Source organism: Passer domesticus, chromosome 15, assembly GCF_036417665.1.
Source record: "Passer domesticus isolate bPasDom1 chromosome 15, bPasDom1.hap1, whole genome shotgun sequence".
NCBI classification, from domain to species: Eukaryota; Metazoa; Chordata; class Aves; order Passeriformes; family Passeridae; genus Passer; species Passer domesticus.
The window spans coordinates 6,403,670-6,421,091 of record NC_087488.1 but is presented as its reverse complement, the minus strand read 5'-3'; the positions used below and the strand labels follow the sequence as shown (position 1 = coordinate 6,421,091).

Genomic DNA, 17,422 nt, shown 5'->3' with positions numbered 1-17,422 from the left:
GAAATGCCTAGAAGAAAATAGACAATTATAGACTTCATTATGCTTTTAAACAGGCAAGCAAAATTTTAAATCAGACCTTTAAAACCACAGGAGTGCAGGTAAAAAATTGTGAGGAGCACCAATTTTCTGATCAATCAACACTTGTCGTGAAAAACCAGCATTATGTTCTTAGAGGCTTAGTGACTATTTTCCCATCAAACTTAGGATTTTAATAAAGCACAGATGGAATTCTGTGCATGAAACCTTCCAAACCATCAGTCACAACTAGAGGCTGGAGTTACAAACTCCAGGCTGGACATAAAACTGAGAAATTACATAAAGATGAGGCACAAAGATAAGCGAAGAAGGAAACCAGACTACATGAAACTGCAATTAATCCAAAGATTGGCTTCCAAACAATATCAGCCCCTTCCAAACAATATAAGCCCCCAGGCTGTTTCTAGCATGGGGCAACCTCTCCAAAGGAGTCAGTTCCCCAGGAGGTCGCAGCATTCACACGTACAAGGGGATATTCTGTCCCTTGGAGTTTTCTTCCAATGTTTGGTACACACTTCATTAGCCATTAAAGTTTCACCTTGCCTGTGAAAGCCAATGCAATTAATGCTTTCTCAGTAATCAGGACATAAAGGCTCTCCTGGTGAAGCAGGTCACATTATGAGCATTTAGCTTTTCATTAGGGAGATTTCAGTGTAGCCTGTCCTTTTCAACTTTGTGATTCAGCAGGAGGAATAGACTAGCTGGAACAACTTGACACCTTCAGCTGTTACCACCTTCAAACTCGCAAATAAATTCCTATCATGGGGGATATCCTGCTTTGCAGAGCCCACATTACTGATTATTTTTATCTTCCTGAGCCTGGTGATGTGGCCATAGTGACTTGGAGACCTGCCTCTCCTTGGCCCAAGTGTGAGGATGGGTCCTGGTCATGCAGTGGGCTCTTCAATGCCCCACAGCTGTGTTTTCCCTTCTATCTGTACTGAGGAAGAGAGACCCTCTTTTCAAGATGGGCTAAGAAATAATCATAACTTAGCTGAAGGGCACTATAAAAAGCAACAGTGTTTGGGCTTGCTGAGCTGGGCAGAAGAGCTCAGCATTACTGCAGCTTCATTTTGGAGTCCAAGGCACCCAGAGGGATTGAGAGGGATGAGTCAGTGCCCGTGCTGGGTGTTAGAGCCTTACAGAGTGCTGAGTAAGGAGCTCCTGCTGAGATGGAGGACACAGGAAACACAACTGACTTGGTTCAATGTTAGTTAGCTACAACAGCTAACAACAGCCAACAGCTCTGTGGCAGGACACACTTTTTAGACAGGCTTTACTTGTTTTATAATCCTGCTGGCAACATCAGTCCATGCTTGCACTCTTCTGCTGTTGCTGTACTGAAAGGTGGAATATTTATCTTTAAGCTTCAATGAGGATAGAGAATCAGGCTAACTCATCTGATGGGAGCCCTCCACATGCTCACCTCTCTATGGGTGAAGCACTGGAGAAGACTGTTCTTCCTCCAATAATATCATTGGGTTCAAGGTAGGCCAAGCAAAAAGTAATCCAAAATATGTTCACACAGGTAGTGTTAGTGGTGTAATTTTACCAGTTACTTTAATGCCCATGTAGATGAACTTAGAAGAACAGGTCTTAATCAAAGATGAACTTAGCTGACAGTTTAAGTGATCAGATTAATGGATTTTTAAATATGTGTCCAAAACAGGTACCTTGTTTCTGTTTTGGTCCGCTTTACTGCTGTCTATAATCATGCCCCTATTAAAATGATACTTTTAGGGACTATTTATTTGATAGACTTTCAAGTATTCATTATCTTAATTACCCACTATAAATTACCCATGATACTCTATCCTTGTTTGGTGCAAAAATAATGACTTGTTGTCATTCAGGTGCTAATCACTAAATCTTAATCCTTTGCTAGTTTGTTATGAATTTTCAAAGGAAAAATTTAAGGAGAATCTTAAATATGTCTGTTCTCTAACTTGTCTTTTAACAGCAGTGCATCCATTCTGCCTCTGGAGAAGTTCAGCAGATGGTGTCAGGCTGCAGAGCCAGGGAATTGCCTGCCTGTGGTGCTGGGAGGTGACAGGATGGGTGTCCCATTGCTGTGGGATGTGATGTGCTCCAGCTCGTTGAGTGCAAGCCCTGCTCGATGTGTGCTAATGGCATTTCTTGTGCAATTGTTTGTCATTCCCCAGTGGTGCCAGCACTTACCACAGCAAATAAAGCCAGCTGCTGATGGTGCCCTGGCCCTGAGTCAGAGCTGGGCTGTGCTCACCCTGCCCTGGCACACTGGGACTGGTGGAGCTGCTGGCTGCTACTGGCACAGGGCAGAGGGATTGTGTTTGTCCCTGTGCTTTCTGTCGAGGTATGACATGACATCTGTGGGGCTGAGGAGTGCTGAGATGCCCAGGTTTGCTTCGTGGGCATGAGGAGGCAGCCCAGAGTGACTGTGGCTGTGCTCTGCAGTGAAGGTGGCACTGAGGGAGGGTGCTGCCCCTCTCCAGTGCTGAAGGAGGGACACCTGTGGCAGGCAGCCTTTTACAGGCCTGGCTGGGTCACTGGAGTCTGCAGCCAGGGCAGGGCTGCTGAGCAAGAGCCTGGAGCAGGAGCCTTCCAAGGCCCTGAGTCTGGAAGATCTGCAGCAAAGTGAGCACTGTCCTGTTCTTCAGGACATTTGCCCTGTGCTCACAGAACATGAGAACCTGTGTGGGCAGACTAGAATAACTGCACTTTTATGAACTGGAAGGTCACCTTATTCTTGCTTAGATTTTTCTGAGACCCTCCAACCATAGTTAGAGCATGGGACAACAGAGACTCTCTATTCCCAGCCAGAAGTTCACACTTTGTCCTGACACTACAAAATCTGCCCATTGCTGATGCCACGTGCCCACAACTGCGATCGCTGACCCTTCTTAGCCAGCCCATCTCAACCCAAACTCATTTACAACAGAGGGAGGATAAAAGTCCCTGTTTTTGCAAATGACTGCAAAGAATTTTCTGAAATTCATCTATCAAATGCATCAAAGAGCAGAAATGAGACCATGATTTAAGTTTTGGTCCTATGCTGTAGTCACTAGGCTGCAGTGCTTCACCTGTACACAAAACTGTACAATTAATCATATTCCAAAGATATGGGGAAGACCAACAGCATAAAAATATGGAGAAATTTCTCCATAGCTTGTTAGAATAGTGGAGGTTGTAGTGTCTATAGATGGTTCACTGTAATCTTACAGCTTGCCACGTGCCAAAAGAAGCCCACAGCATTTTATTTCAGTAGTGTTATCACTGGAATTATTTATTAATGTTCTAGTCTTACTCCAGTGGAAGAGCCTGTTTATTAAATCAGATTTAAGATATTTTTATCATTGCAATTTCCAGCTGACAAGATTTTTCATGGCAATTGAGTAAGCAAACATTTACACAGTATAATGTTGCGGGTCTGAAAAATTTCATATATGCCATATTGTCTATAATGCTTAAAATAATCCTGATCAAAAGATGGTGTGAATTGTGTGGGAATTAATATTATCACACAAATGTATTTAAGTGTTATTTCTCTTTGATGTGACCATGTAGAAAAGCCTTAGGAATCAGTGAAGATTAGGGGAAAACTGACTATTTCTGGTTACTTGCTCATAATAATACAGACAGATTGTCTGTGCTAAATTGCTAAACCATTTTACCAGGCTCTTCAATGTCTTTTTTTTTTTTCAAACATGATTTTATTCATATTTGCCTATCAAGATGTTGGGAGTAGAGAGGAAGAGAAATTCTTCAAGGCAAATGTATTTTATTATTACTATATGTAAACAGCACCTGATGTTGCACTCAGATTTGAATTTCCTGCTTCCAGAAATGTTAAAGAATTTTTATAGTCAACGGGTGAAGGGAAGGAAAGCTCTGCCTTAGAGTTCATTGGTCTTTATAGCTGTAGAAGGCTCAAACTCTTGACTCCTACATGCCTGACACCTCCTGGGAATCCCTGCATGTGTAGCTCTTTTACTTCTTAAAACTTTCTGGCTGAAAGAGACAATTGCCCATTTGATACCTGTCAGTAAGGCTTGGCATTGAGCCTGTTGTAAACTGACTAATATGTGTTTGGGTTCATGCCATTCTAGATGCTTTAGAAGAAATTAGTTGGAAGTATTTCCAGTTTGTCACTGAAGGAAAACTGAAGTAATTTCAAGATAAAACTGAAATATATGATGGTAAAGTGCTGATCATTCTAAATGCCACTTGAACACCTGATTTACATAATAACCTGATTTTTATGGCAGCTGTCCAAATGAGAATGTAAATGATGGTACAGGCTTTTATCTGAATTTCATTGTTTGGCTAGTGTGGCAGGACAAAGCTGAAATACTAGTGAAAAAGAAAAGTAACTTGTTGCCTACGTTTGCAAATGCCTTTTGATGATATATGCAAATATTCTCTGATTGAATCTTTTGATTCCATGAGTTGTATCTGTATGTTTCCTTCCCTCACATGCAATAGGGGTCTGCACTTGAAAACCTGCCTACTCTTCTTAGTTGAAACTTTAGGTTTTTTTATATTATGAGAACACTTTCAAACCAGTGCACCTGTTCTTAATGGTACACTATTCAATTCCTTGCAGCAGTCAGTCATTTTACTGATATTTGTTGCTATGTGCCTTCAAAATTAGTAGTGCTGCTGCTTAAATATGAATGCTACTAAAATTACATATTAACTAGCAAGCTGTTGGAATTCCTGTTACCAATAACTGCCAGGAAAAATAATTTCATGCTATAAACTTAATCTGGAATTCACTATGGACCAAGAATTACTTACATCTGTCAGGGTTTCCCAACAGAAGACTCAGGAATAAAATAAGTACTGTTTAAAAGTCAAACTTTCTCTGAATAAATTTCTATACTAATATCTTGAATGTTTGCTGTCTGGCAAGAAACAAAATTTTCATGTATAAAAACAGTGCAAACTGAAATTGTTAATGATTACTCCACGGTGCATTGGACTGTGATGGAGGAGATGGGTAGCAAGGTCCTACTGGGTTTGGGCTCTCTCCATATAATAAATTTCCTTTATTCTATGAAGAGAAATTTCTCCTAGATAGTCCTTGTTTCTTGCAAATTAAATTCAATTCATTGGAGTGGGTTTATTTGGCAGCAGCACTTGCTGAGGCCTGCAGGAGGAGCAGAGCAGCCCTGCTCCTCACCTGAGCTGCTCTTGGGCATCACCAGGGCCTGAAGTGACCAGGAGTGACACTGATGGATGAGCTGCCAACTGCTGCACACCGGTATTTTAGAGAGCATCCCCCTTTCTGTGGTCAGGCACAAAAAATTGAATTCCTATAAACTGTCTAAAATGTCATGGCTTTATTAAAATAAATACCAGACACTGTGAAGGAAGCACTTGGAGCTGCAAACGTATCGAGGTGTGTTGTGGCCACTGCTGAAGGCAGGAGACTGAGTTCAATGGACTCCCAATCTGAAAAAGTGCAATATCCTCATATGTTTGTTAATTTCCAGTGGTGAATCTTGCTTAAATGACTCAGTGTAATTCAGTTAGTGGATCTTTTCTCTATTTGCTGCATTTCTGTGAGCCTGAAAAAGGCTTCAGTGTGCAGCACACATGCAGTGGGTTTGGCTGCCAATGTTGTTGCCTTCTGGTTGTATGAATGATTACAGGAGACCAGAAGAAGATGGGAAAGCTCAATGATTTTGGTTATAGTAAATATGACACTGAATCAGTGCCTATGAGGAGACACAGCAGGTCCCGTTCCTATTTCCAGCCACTCCTACAGTGCTTTGTGTGAGCCCACTTGTATGGCCATATATTGTGTGCAGGGTCTTAGATGTATCTTTGACTGGTAGCAAATGCTGAGACATTATTTTACTGGGGAAAAAGAGGTTTTACTTTCTTATTTTCTAAGCATTTTCGTGTAGTTTCTTTTTTTTCTTTTTCAAAATAAAAGGGAAAAGTAGCGAAACTCTCTGTGTTGTGCTCTCGGAAGAGGGAAAAGAAAAATTACATTAACATGCACAGATATTCTTTTATCAGTGTTCCCACTGATTATCTGAGCAACACATAATTTAGCATCTATTTTTTTTTAATTGCAAATTTTATGCAGTTTAGGAAGAACTTAGAAACTAAATCTTCTAAAACGAATCTGATAGCCCCAGGTGCAAGGCCAGTGAGATAAGGGTACATTTGAGGGCACTCAGCTAAGATTGCAAGTTTGACTTGCTAAAGAGTGTTAGAAAATTAGAAGGACAGTCTTGAGGATGCTTAGTCCCAGCTTCTGGCCCTGTTTCCCTGGTCTACCTGAACATTTTTGTGAATCCATCCCTGGGTAATGCGTATTGTCACTACGCTTGCAGCTGTCAACATTTCACTGGTTTCAAATATGAAGAAATTCCTTTAGATGATCTATTCGTGTGTCTTCTAGGTTTCATTCCTTCAGGCCATATTTCCATGGGGATATCAAAGATTTTTGTCATCCTTTCATGAGTGCATAGCATTTGAGTCTTAAAATGTGGTTTGGAATGAAATTCTGCTGGAAAGAATAGTTTTCCTTTTGTCCTTTATTTCTGTTGTTGTAGCAAAGCAGAAAATACTGCAGACAGTGCCATAAAATTTAAATAATGAATGTAAAAATCTTTTCCCAGCTGTGACAGGGCAATATCAGAATGTTCTGAATTGCTTATCTGTTTCCTAATGAGAAATAAGGAGTATTCTAGATATTAAGAGATTCCCTAGGGCTAATGTGTTTGAGGACTGTGTAAGCACCTAACGTTTAATAAATACAAACTAGCAATGTAGAATGACTTCAAAGAGTGCTTAGAATATTTTTGTTCATGAATTTTGTTGGGTTTTTGCCCCAGATCTTATTTCAATAATGAACACAAATGCATTACACCTTTGCAACTCCTGCTTGCTCCCGCATGAAATTCACGTTCCCATTGAGAGGGAACTGTTCCTATTTGGGAAATACAGGCAGTGCAGTTGATTGTGCCTGCAGAGCAACCAGGGGAACATCTGTGCTAAGCTGGGGATTTCAATGGGTTGGGCTCAGATGTTGGCAAAAGGCATAACTCTCCAGGAGCCACCAAAGGTGGCTGTGAGTTTTGGAGCCTGACCAGGGGCTGGGAGACACAAAACTTCTTCACACAGAATTACAGTAGTTATTTCCAAGGCAAGCAGAAAGCTGTGTGTCTGTATGGCTGGGAGGAACGGCAAGGGAAAGCCACAGGGTAAGTGGCACTGGAATGCTGGGGTCTTTGTCACAAGGGGTAAACACAATAATGTTGTTAGCTACAGCCCTTATTACTTCTCCAGTCAAAAAGAAACAAACAAACAAACAAAAACAAATCCAAACCCCCAACATTTAAAGAAAAAATAAAAGAGCAAAAACTCAGTAATAATTTTTGTGAGGGAGTTTTCATTTGAAGTTTTTAGCACAAGTTGTTGCATTTCAGGAGGAGGGTTGTGCAAGGTTTAAAGAAACTGTACTACTAGTGGCTAAATTATCAATTGATTACAGGTGTGTGTCTGCCTTAAAGGGGATTCAACTACACTTTAAAGGAAGTTAATAAATAATATTGGAAGCAGCTGGCTTTGCTGCTTCTTTGGAGTCCTGTCACACCCCTTCTTGGGAGAGAAGTTAATGCTCCCTTCACTTTTCTCTTGTCCTTGACACAAAACTGACTGAGCGTGGAATCAAATGCTTGATGGGGTGAGTTATGAGTACAAGTTGGTCTCCTCAGTGCTAGGACTTGATTATTTGGCAGTTCCTCCTTTCTTTGGATGGGGTATTATTGAGATTCTGTAAAATGCTTGTTGTAATAAAAAAAGAGGCTGGGAAAGGGAGGGACTTCCACCTCTGCATTTCAATAGAACAAGTGTGCTCAGGCTGCTGTAGATTTTAAAGTGGTGCATGAAATTAGAACAGTGTATTTTGTAGCTAGAAAAAAACAGGATGGATTTCAACATTTTGGAGGAGTTTTCCTTTGGCAAAGAACAGGGCTCCTGCCTGGATGGCTGGTCTGGAAATGGCTTATTGGATGGAAATCTGTGCTGTGCCTTTGAGTGGAGGTCAGCCCCATAAGGAGCTGTGGCCTCTTGCAGCTCCCCCTGCCTGCTGCTGGCACAGTGGTGGCTCTGAGCCCCTTCCCCAGAGCTGGGCTGGAGCTCAGCTCCTTCAGGGACAGAGGTTCAGGGCTCTTGCCCTGTCTGCCCAGTGGCCCCTTGTCTCACTGCAACTTCAGTCCTAGGGTGGAGGAGGAAAAAGCCCGATGGCTGCCTCTAAGGGCATTCAGCTGTTAGTTCAATGCCTATTAAATTTAATAAAATCCACTTAGATGCTCACCCTCAAGAGCCAGTCTGATGCTTTACATAAGTCTTAATTTGTTTACCACAGTTGTTTTAAAAACAAACAAAAACCCCACCACATCAGAACAGACACAACCCCTGCTAATTAGACCTTAAAGTACATTGAGACAACTTGGGACAGATGTGCCAATGTTTTTTTTATGCCAATTTTTGCCCAACATATCTTTTAATGTGTGTAGGCCTGATAAACTGCAATTTTTAGGCTTTTGGTTTACTAAACAGTGCAATAGGAGTTGGAAAGACTGGCATGCAGTATGCTTTTTTCACAAGCAAGAAGCAATAAACTCCTGGGACCTGAAAAAACCAGTTCTTCCTTCAGTTTGACAGAATGATATCTATTCTAAACTGATACGTTAATTGAGTCTGGCAGCCTCCATTTAATTGTGACTCATTGCAAGTGATCGAGTTAGTCAGCTCCTCTGTTGCAGTTCTGTTTTTGTCATGAGAATAAAAGAAAATAGGTAGCATGCATGGTTTTACTTTTACTTTCTTTTTTTTCCTAAAAATCTCTGCAATTTTAAATATTTAAAGATTTGTAATGTTCTTGGGGTTTGTGTGGTTTGTTTGTTTGAGGTTTTTTGGTTGTTGTTGGGTTTGTTTTGTTTTTGGTTTTTTTTGGTCAGTCTGTTTCATACATTTTTGACCATGATAATTTTAGGCTCTACCTGTGAAATTCTGTCTCACAGTTTGTTAGCTGTTATCACAACCATTCCAGATTTAAGTGTACATGGGAAACAATTAAACAGAACTAACTTATTTGACACAGTTATGCTGTAACAATAATGCCAGTACATTTCAGCACTGGGTAGTAAAAAGAGCAATGCTTATGACAATGAGCAGCCCCAACAGCTGAAATCAGCTTCACCCCACTGTGGCTCACATGTGGCTTTGTTGGATTAGAACAAAAAGCAAGAGCTGCACCTTCCTTCAACAAAGACACCACTGTAGATCAACCTCATGAGAAATATCCATCTTCTAAACCTTTCTAGTCTGAGAAATGGTGCTAGAAAATAAGGAAATTATGAAGGAGATTCCTTGCCTTACCTGCTTGTAGAAAGTAGTTGCTTGTTTTTATCTCCTGATTGGAATTATGCCTGCTGTTAAGAAAACTCAAGCTAGTCTGAAGTCTTATTTTGCTAGGAGTCAACACTTTGTTTAATTGTACCTGTATCAAAAAGGTTTTTAGTCCAAAGTAACCAAGCTGAGAAAAGAGAGGGTGGAAGGGAAAAGAGGGACAAATGAATAATGATGCCTGCAAGGTCTTTGCAGAAACAGAATAGTTCTAAATCCATTTGGTTACTACCAATTACTTGCAGACCTAAAGAACTGTTGTCTGTCACACCAATTTGCTACTGTAGTGTGGTTTATAAATGTTAAGCTATACAATGCCTTGGTTAAATACTCCAAAGTATTTAACATTTAGTAAACCGGACTTTTGACTTCTGTAAACTGGAGTTCTAAGGCACCTGTGAAATTCTGACTAAGGAGTAGAAACTCTTCTAATAACTACAAAATAATATTCAATGCTTTTAAAATGCTGTCCAATAAGAGGGTAGAATAAATTTATTTAAAATTTCAGAAAGGAATGGGGGACAAATTGGTGTCAGATATGAGTTCACCGAGATCTGCATTGGTGTGCTAAATTCTTGAAAGGAAGAGCCTGCTGTAATGGCCAGGGATTGAGTCCCAGAGCTTCTGATGGTGAACAGAATGTTTGGAATTGCTGTTTTTGTGTGTGTTCATATATTAACATACTATAAAGATGCATAAATAAATAAGAATTCAGAATTCAGATAAAAATAACTTGATATCAGAACAGCTTAAAAAATACAGTATAAATTGGTATTGATGTGCAATGCTGGTTACTTAAAAGTCTGCTACTCCCACATAAATATGGGGGGGGAAGTGAATTATCTTCATCTACATAATAGCTCGTCTCAGAAATATAGGCTAGTAGGACCTGATTCTTTGAGATTAAAAGTTTCATGCTTACATTCTGACATCATATGGAGAGGCTAAATCTTCCCTTTTGTCTGGAGTAAGACATTGCAATCACTAGGCTTTTATATGCAAAGGGGCTGTGTGTAACTTATGTGCTTCCAATGATTAATGTTGTAGTTATTTCTATTGTGCTAATTCATAATGCTTCTTGCATTTGCTTTTGTGGGACAAACCTCCATCCATCAGTGGTGTTTTATCTTGCCAGTTTCTCCACTATTTTTATTTAGCTAATTCAACCATTGCATTACTTAAAAGGATCTAATTAATCATTATGTTAGTAATCTTGGCTTTTATTGAGACCACAGTTAATTAAGTTTACAAATTGACGTGGCAAAATTTGATCCAGACAAATTATGTTAGAAGAGGATTTGTATCAATAAAAATCTCTGGACTGATAAATAGCTGGCTTTTCAAGCTGGTGACAAAGATCTGTCCTGGGCTAGGGAGGGCTCCTGAGTGCAGCCACGCAGTGATGAACATTCGTCTGCAAATGAGAACTTGGAGATGTCAGGAGCTCTTCAAAAGTATTCTCCAATGAGAAGAGGCTGATCTTGCAAGGCCTTCAACACCCACCTGCCTGAGTCAAGGGCTTCTCCAAGGCTAGCAGGCACTGCTGAGATAATGGGAATGAGAAGGAGCTTTCCCTGCATTTCCCTGGGAACTGTGCAGGGCTGCCAGGGACAGGCACCTCCGTCTATCAGAGCTGTGGGTGCTGAGGGCTGAGGATGGGGAGCACAGGTGGAGCTGGAGCTGTGATGGTGAGGAGCCAGGAGCTGAGGGAATCAGGGACTGACAGGAAGATATCTATCCATGGAAACTCAGGGTGGCAGTGCCTGGCTCTTGTGGAAGGCAGCTCCTTCCCCAGCAGCTGCAGAAGGGGCTCAGTGCCCCAGGTCTGTCTGCAGAGCCCTGAGCTGCACCCCAACAGCCCCTGTGCAGGGAGGGCTGCCGGGGCAGAGGCCCCCAGGGCCCTGACTGCTCCAGGGGCTGTGGAGGTGCTTCTGTGGGGCCCAGGGGGCTGGCGAGAGGCTTCATGTCTGTTCCCCACTGTTTGTCCCCGTGAGTGTCAGTGGCAGGGCTGGAGGGGCCTGGGCAGGAGCCCTGGAGGGGTCTCCTCCTGATGGGATCCACCTGGAAAAAATGGGGACAAGGCCCCCTTTTCCAGCTGGGTGCCAGCCTGCTGAGGAGAGACTGGGACTTGGGAGGCCACAGGGAATCACAGAATCAGTGAGGTTGGAAAAGACCTCTGAGATCATTGAATCCTGCCTGTGATCAAACAACACCGTGTCAGGCAGACCATGGCACTGAGTGCTACATCCAGTCCTTCTCTAAACACCTCCAGGGATGGTGACTCCATTCAATGTCCAATCACCCTCTCTGTGAAGAAGATATTCCTAATGTCCAACCTAAACCTCCCCTGGCACAGCTCAAGACTGTGACCTCTTGTCCTATCACTGAGTGCCTGGGAGAAGAGGCTGAGCCCCAGAGTGAGACAGTGGTGGACAGGACTGAAAGGATGTGGTGACAGGGACAGGGAAAACCTCAGGAATGACAAAACAGAGAGATGCCCATTGTGTGTGCCAGCACAAACATGAGAAGTACCCTTGGAGTCACAGAGACCAGGCTGGCCAGCTCAGGTGGCTGCAGTGCTGCTCTGGAGAAGCAGGCAGGGAAGGGGAGGAGGAGGAGAAGGAGCCATGAAGGAGAGGGTTGGATGTGCATGGAGCTGAGGAGTTCTCTTTGAGAGACTGTGGGAGAGGCCTTTGGGCTTGGGCTTTGTTCCTCTGGTCCCCAAACTGTTCAGTCGTGGTGTTTCCGGGGTCATAGGTCAAAGGAATAAATTGGTGATTTTGTGCTTGAGGAGATTGGGAATACATTATTGCAGTTAGAAACACATTAAGAATGCTGGACATTACTGATGGGGAAAAAAAGCCCATGTGTAAAAGTCATAATTTACTGGATCTCTTATTTTTTCCCCCAATACAATCAATGATGAATATATTTAGAAGTGTTTTCCCTGCACTATCTGCAGGCTGTGCCAATTAGATACCAGACCTCATTTAAAGTCTATTGTCTTTTGCAGAGGCTGGATGAAGCACTGCAGGGGTTTTATGTATTTACTGTGGTACTGTTGGTTTCATTGCCATTGTTATCCTGAAGCACTTATTCATATTCATTCTCCACCTTGCTGCCTGCTCTTGTGGAGCTCAGCAGATGGCTCTGACCACCCCTTGAAGGGCTCTCAGGGCCCTGAGGTACCTTTAAACCCCTCTGCTGCTCCAGTGGCTGCAGAATGCATGGGAATGGCACAGACAGATGTCTCTGCTCCTCTTCAGCCCACTGCTGAATGCTCTTGGGTGCCACTGGACCTGTAAAGGGCAGGATGTTTGATGTGTTCTGAGGCAGAAATGTGTATTTTGGGCATGTTTGAACATTTTAGTGCAGAATGGCTGAAGGAAGGCCTGGGTAGTTTGCTGAATGACAGCACAATGGTTCTGAAGCAATCGATGAGGTGGTTCCTTTGAAAGGCAGACAAGTGGGTGAATGGAGAAATTCAGGCAATGCCCACTGAAATCTGCTGTTTTGCTGATCCTTAGCAGTATTTTTGAAAAGGTGTGGGAATAAGAACAAGAACTCCAGTGTTTTTTGCTTTAAAGAATCTTAAAAGATTACTATATTGATTTTGCTTTTATTGATAGAAGTCTCCTAAGTGTTTTAATTCTTAGTTTTTATGTATTTTGGTCTCTGTCCTTAATTAAATGTTGAAAGAACTTACTGGGAAGTAACTCACTGTTTTATTCTGTGTCAAGTGCTGTTTGAATCAGGGTGATCTAGAATAAATTGGCTTTGTGTTTTATTGTTTTCTAGCTGTCCAGCAAACTAGAATATTGCTGATTCACCCAGCTTTTCTTTTCAACTGTGTGCCAGGAATATTTATACATGTAAGTACTTTAAGAAAATCCTTAAACATTAGATATTTTTGCACTTACTATGAAAATGGTTTTGAGAAAGGATTCTGAATTTAGATATATTGTTATATTTCGCTAATTTTGTAAACAATAATAGGTAAAAATAAGCTTGCTTTTTAAACATTAGTTGTTGTGATATTTCAGTACAGAAGAGACCTCTCTGGTTGTATTTCTCAGAGTAGTGTGCCATTACTGGAAGTAAATTATTCATATGAAAAGATGATTGATCAAACACAAGCTACTATAATGTGAGGGTTGGAACAAGGTCAAACTTATTTTACAGGTGTACAGAAACTCATAAAATCAGTAAATTGGACATGCAGACAAATATTTGAATCCATGAATATAATTGTTTTCATAGTTATATTTTATAGCCTGTTTTTCTCCTCTGACTTTCTCATAGACTGCAATGTGCATTTATTCATCCTGGCCTGTAAGCACTTTACAGAATCCTTTTTAATGGCAATTTTAAACCGCTGTCCTGAGTTAGATATACACTCCTATATCCCAGAAGAATTGATGTAAACTCCTTGCAGTCTCTTGACATGTCAAGTAAAGATTACACTGGTTCAATGATCTCTCTCCCAGGTACAAGCACTCTGCCCTCAGAGTGGGTAATTCACAATAAAATGTAAAGCCAACAGAATAATAATAATGAGTAGTTTATCTAGTGAATTTCCTGATCAGTTGAGATACAAGTAATTGATGTATGAATTTCAGCATTGCATGCATAACCAGTCCTAAACAGTGATTATATCTCCTTGGAGACTCTGGACTCCAACTGTTTAATAAAGCCAGTGCAATTTAGGGCAGGTCAGTCAGAGGCTTTGTTAAAAATGAGAGATCAGGGGGCAGCATCTCCCTCCTGGTGCCCTGTTATCTGCCAAGAGATTGCAGACCCAGCCTTTAAACTGGGATGGAGAAAGAGGCCTGGGAAACCACAAAGTTCAAAGTCAGCACAGCCAGGTGTCCATCCCTGGGGAGGGCAGAATGCTGAAGTACCTCCCTAACTGCCACTATTTTGGGAATTGAGCTAATGCAGTAAATAATATGGACAATAAACCCAGTAAATGTCACAGCAAATAATATGGACAGTAAATAATATGGGCATTATAGAGGGGTGGCTCTTGGTGGAGCCTAGACTGGTATTAGCTTATCAAGGAATTGGAAATAATCACAGACCATTAGGTTTAGGTGAAGGGAATCTTCTCTTAGTAAAGATTACTTCTTAGCCTGACCTCAGTCACCAATATAAGTAGCTTTACCACCAGAGTCTGAATCTCAATCACACATACAGCAGGAAAAAAACCCAACAAAATAATTAAGTGCTGTAAAAAGTGGATTGAAACAATATCATGCAACTTCCCTGACCACTCACACAGGCAGTGCTGCTTGAGTAATTAGAAAAAATTAATTATCTACACTGAAATCAACAGCAAAGAAGAGCAAATATGAGAAATATGTTTGTATCTGACTCCTCCTGTGAGCTCATCCTTGAAACCAGAGGCCAGTCCTGAGTATCATTTAACCCTTATTGCTATGACCTCTGAAACACATGGTTTATCAGTTGCTTGCAATTGCAAATCAATAACATCTTTCAGGAAGGTAGATGTTCTGGGATTTCTTCCTATTGTCTGAACTCAGAATAAGAGGAGAGGAGTATTTTGAGAGAAGTGGTCAGATCAGCTGTGGGCTGTGTTCAGAAGCTGTCTAGAAGCAACCAAGAAGTGATTTATTTAGTTTTATTGCAGTAAAGTTCCGTGAATTTTCCATGCTTCCTATGTTAAATTGAAGGGATTGTGTCTTCTCTATTTAGATTTTTATTCCTTGTTTATAGCCTGTTATATTACTGCAGTAACAGCATGGGACTTGAATTCTTCCTGTTGATTGATTTACTTAACATAGTCTTAAGATTTTTAAAAGATTTGTACTTCAGATTTCAAACCATTGACTCATCTCTACTCAACTGCAGCTACAATTTAGATTTTACCACAACTTTAAAAAAATTGCTGTAACAACTGTGTTCAAGTCTATTTACTGCCCATTGTCTGAGACATGGTTAAGAATATTGTTTTACTTTTTTTGGTGAACATTTTTATCAATCTCCCATTATTTTAGTCACATAATAGGTCACTAAATTAAGGTTTTAATTGTGCATTTAAGCTCTGCACTTCTCATCTCCTTATTTTATTAATTTTTAGATCTTTTCATCAATGTACAGAGGCCTGATACAGTTTCTTATGCTTACTGTCAAATAATATGATTAAAAATTAAGGGAATTTGTAAAACAAATGAATTCATAACATGATTATTGAGCTAAATGATGGGTAACAAATTATGAATATTTGAAAAGCTGAATTATCTTTTCTATCATGCATTTCTAAAAAAAAATAAGCATGATTATGACTTAAAATTTCAGCTTATTCAGTGCTCACTATTTTAGTGAAGCTTCATGGATATGATTATTTTATGGCAGCCTCCAGTACTGGTTGTTGGAGAAAGAATTCACATCCAAAAAATGAATAACCAGTGTAGTGCCAATTGTCCTATTATAAGATATAAATTATCTGTAAAAATGAATATACCATGCTCAAATGGCTCTATTTGGGCAGCACCAAGCATCACAGTACCAAGTTTAAAACACTGTTTTGCCCCGTTTTACTTGGAATAGCAGCTGAATATTCTGAACACCTGTGTGAGAGAAGCAATGACACGAAGATTATTTTGTTTGCAACACAGGTGCTTTCTCTGCCTGCTAGCTCCGCACAAATCCAGGAAGCAGCTGGGTCAGGATTGGTTCTTTGGAGTGAGGCTCCTGTAGCCATGTTCAATATTTCATGATTTGAGACCCAGCTAAAATATACTTCATCACATAATTTCACTGCTCACATTTTTTATGTATTTAAATAGAACTGAACAGGATGTTTTAGAAGAACATGCTTCATCTAGAAATGCCAATTTGTCAAAACCGGAATTGTGTGGGAAAGGGCTGGTTCGATCTTTTTTTTTAATTTTAGTGTAGAAAAAGCTTTAAGAAACAGATTTCAACTGCTGAGAGCACCTCGTTTCAACATTTTCAACATGCAAGTGGCAGTTTTCTTGGCTTGGAGAAATATTTAAACTATAATTAAATGTTATAAGGATAAAAAATGCAGAGAATTTTAAGAGAATGAAATAATCCTAGTAAAGTAAATCAGACTTAAAGCACTTAAGACTTTAATTAGACTTTATGGCTCTGCATCCACATCATGTTCAGTACCCCTGTGCTTAGATGCAGCCAGCTCATATTTCTTTATTTTGCATGATGTAGCCTTAGCCTGATGCTGCTTCCATTTGTACTAAAGGAAAACTGCTCTGGGATGAGGTGGGTTGGACTCTTGAGCAGCCAATCTTGGCTCCTGTGGAGATTTGCCCCATGCAGAAGTTGGGTACTGAATCCAGAGTTGCACTGCAATGAGCTCCCAATAACATATAAAATAAATATAATACAGAATATATGCAAATATATAAGTAGAGAATATACAATAAGTAATATAACCACCAAAATAAAACTACTGCTTAAATGATTATCTCACTGGGAAGACTGGAATGCATTGCAATATCATTTTGTGTGACCTTTTGGTGATGGTTTTGAATGTTTGAGTTACCATAGAGTAAATGCAAAATTGTATGCACCATTAGTTTTGAGAAGAGTTGGTGTTAAGAAACCACACTTGCCATCCCTTGGAATCACATAACAAGAGTTAAACCTAACAGGTTTCAGTAGAAATATCCCTGAAATCAGTAAGTTATTAGAGTTACTTTGATTTTCAACTGGCAGAGAGACTATTGTGCACATTAAAAACCCCCCAAACACCCACTTGGCCTTTGTATTTGGTGCCATTATATTGTATATCCTCTTTTTAAAAAAAAAATTAGATCAAACTTTTGAGAAGTCACTGCTTTTGTTAAATTATACAGTGTTTAAAGGCTTGAGAATATTAATTAAATATTATTGGCATAATTTGGTTAAAAGAGAGCTCAGGGAGTATAGGATTTTTTTTTTTTTATGCTGTGATTGACTGGAATGATTTTCTTTT

The 17,422-nt window shown here is 40.4% G+C and overlaps 1 long non-coding RNA gene across 1 annotated transcript in view; it reads left to right on the top strand.

Moving 5' to 3' along the window:
- Positions 1-7,582: 7,582 nt before the first annotated feature.
- Positions 7,583-17,422, top strand: part of LOC135281282 (uncharacterized) — a 173,941-nt gene continuing 164,101 nt past the window's right edge. The window contains exons 1-2 of the long non-coding RNA XR_010347977.1: positions 7,583-7,717; positions 13,243-13,316. This is a non-coding gene — a long non-coding RNA (uncharacterized LOC135281282). The remainder of the gene's footprint in view (positions 7,718-13,242; positions 13,317-17,422) is intronic.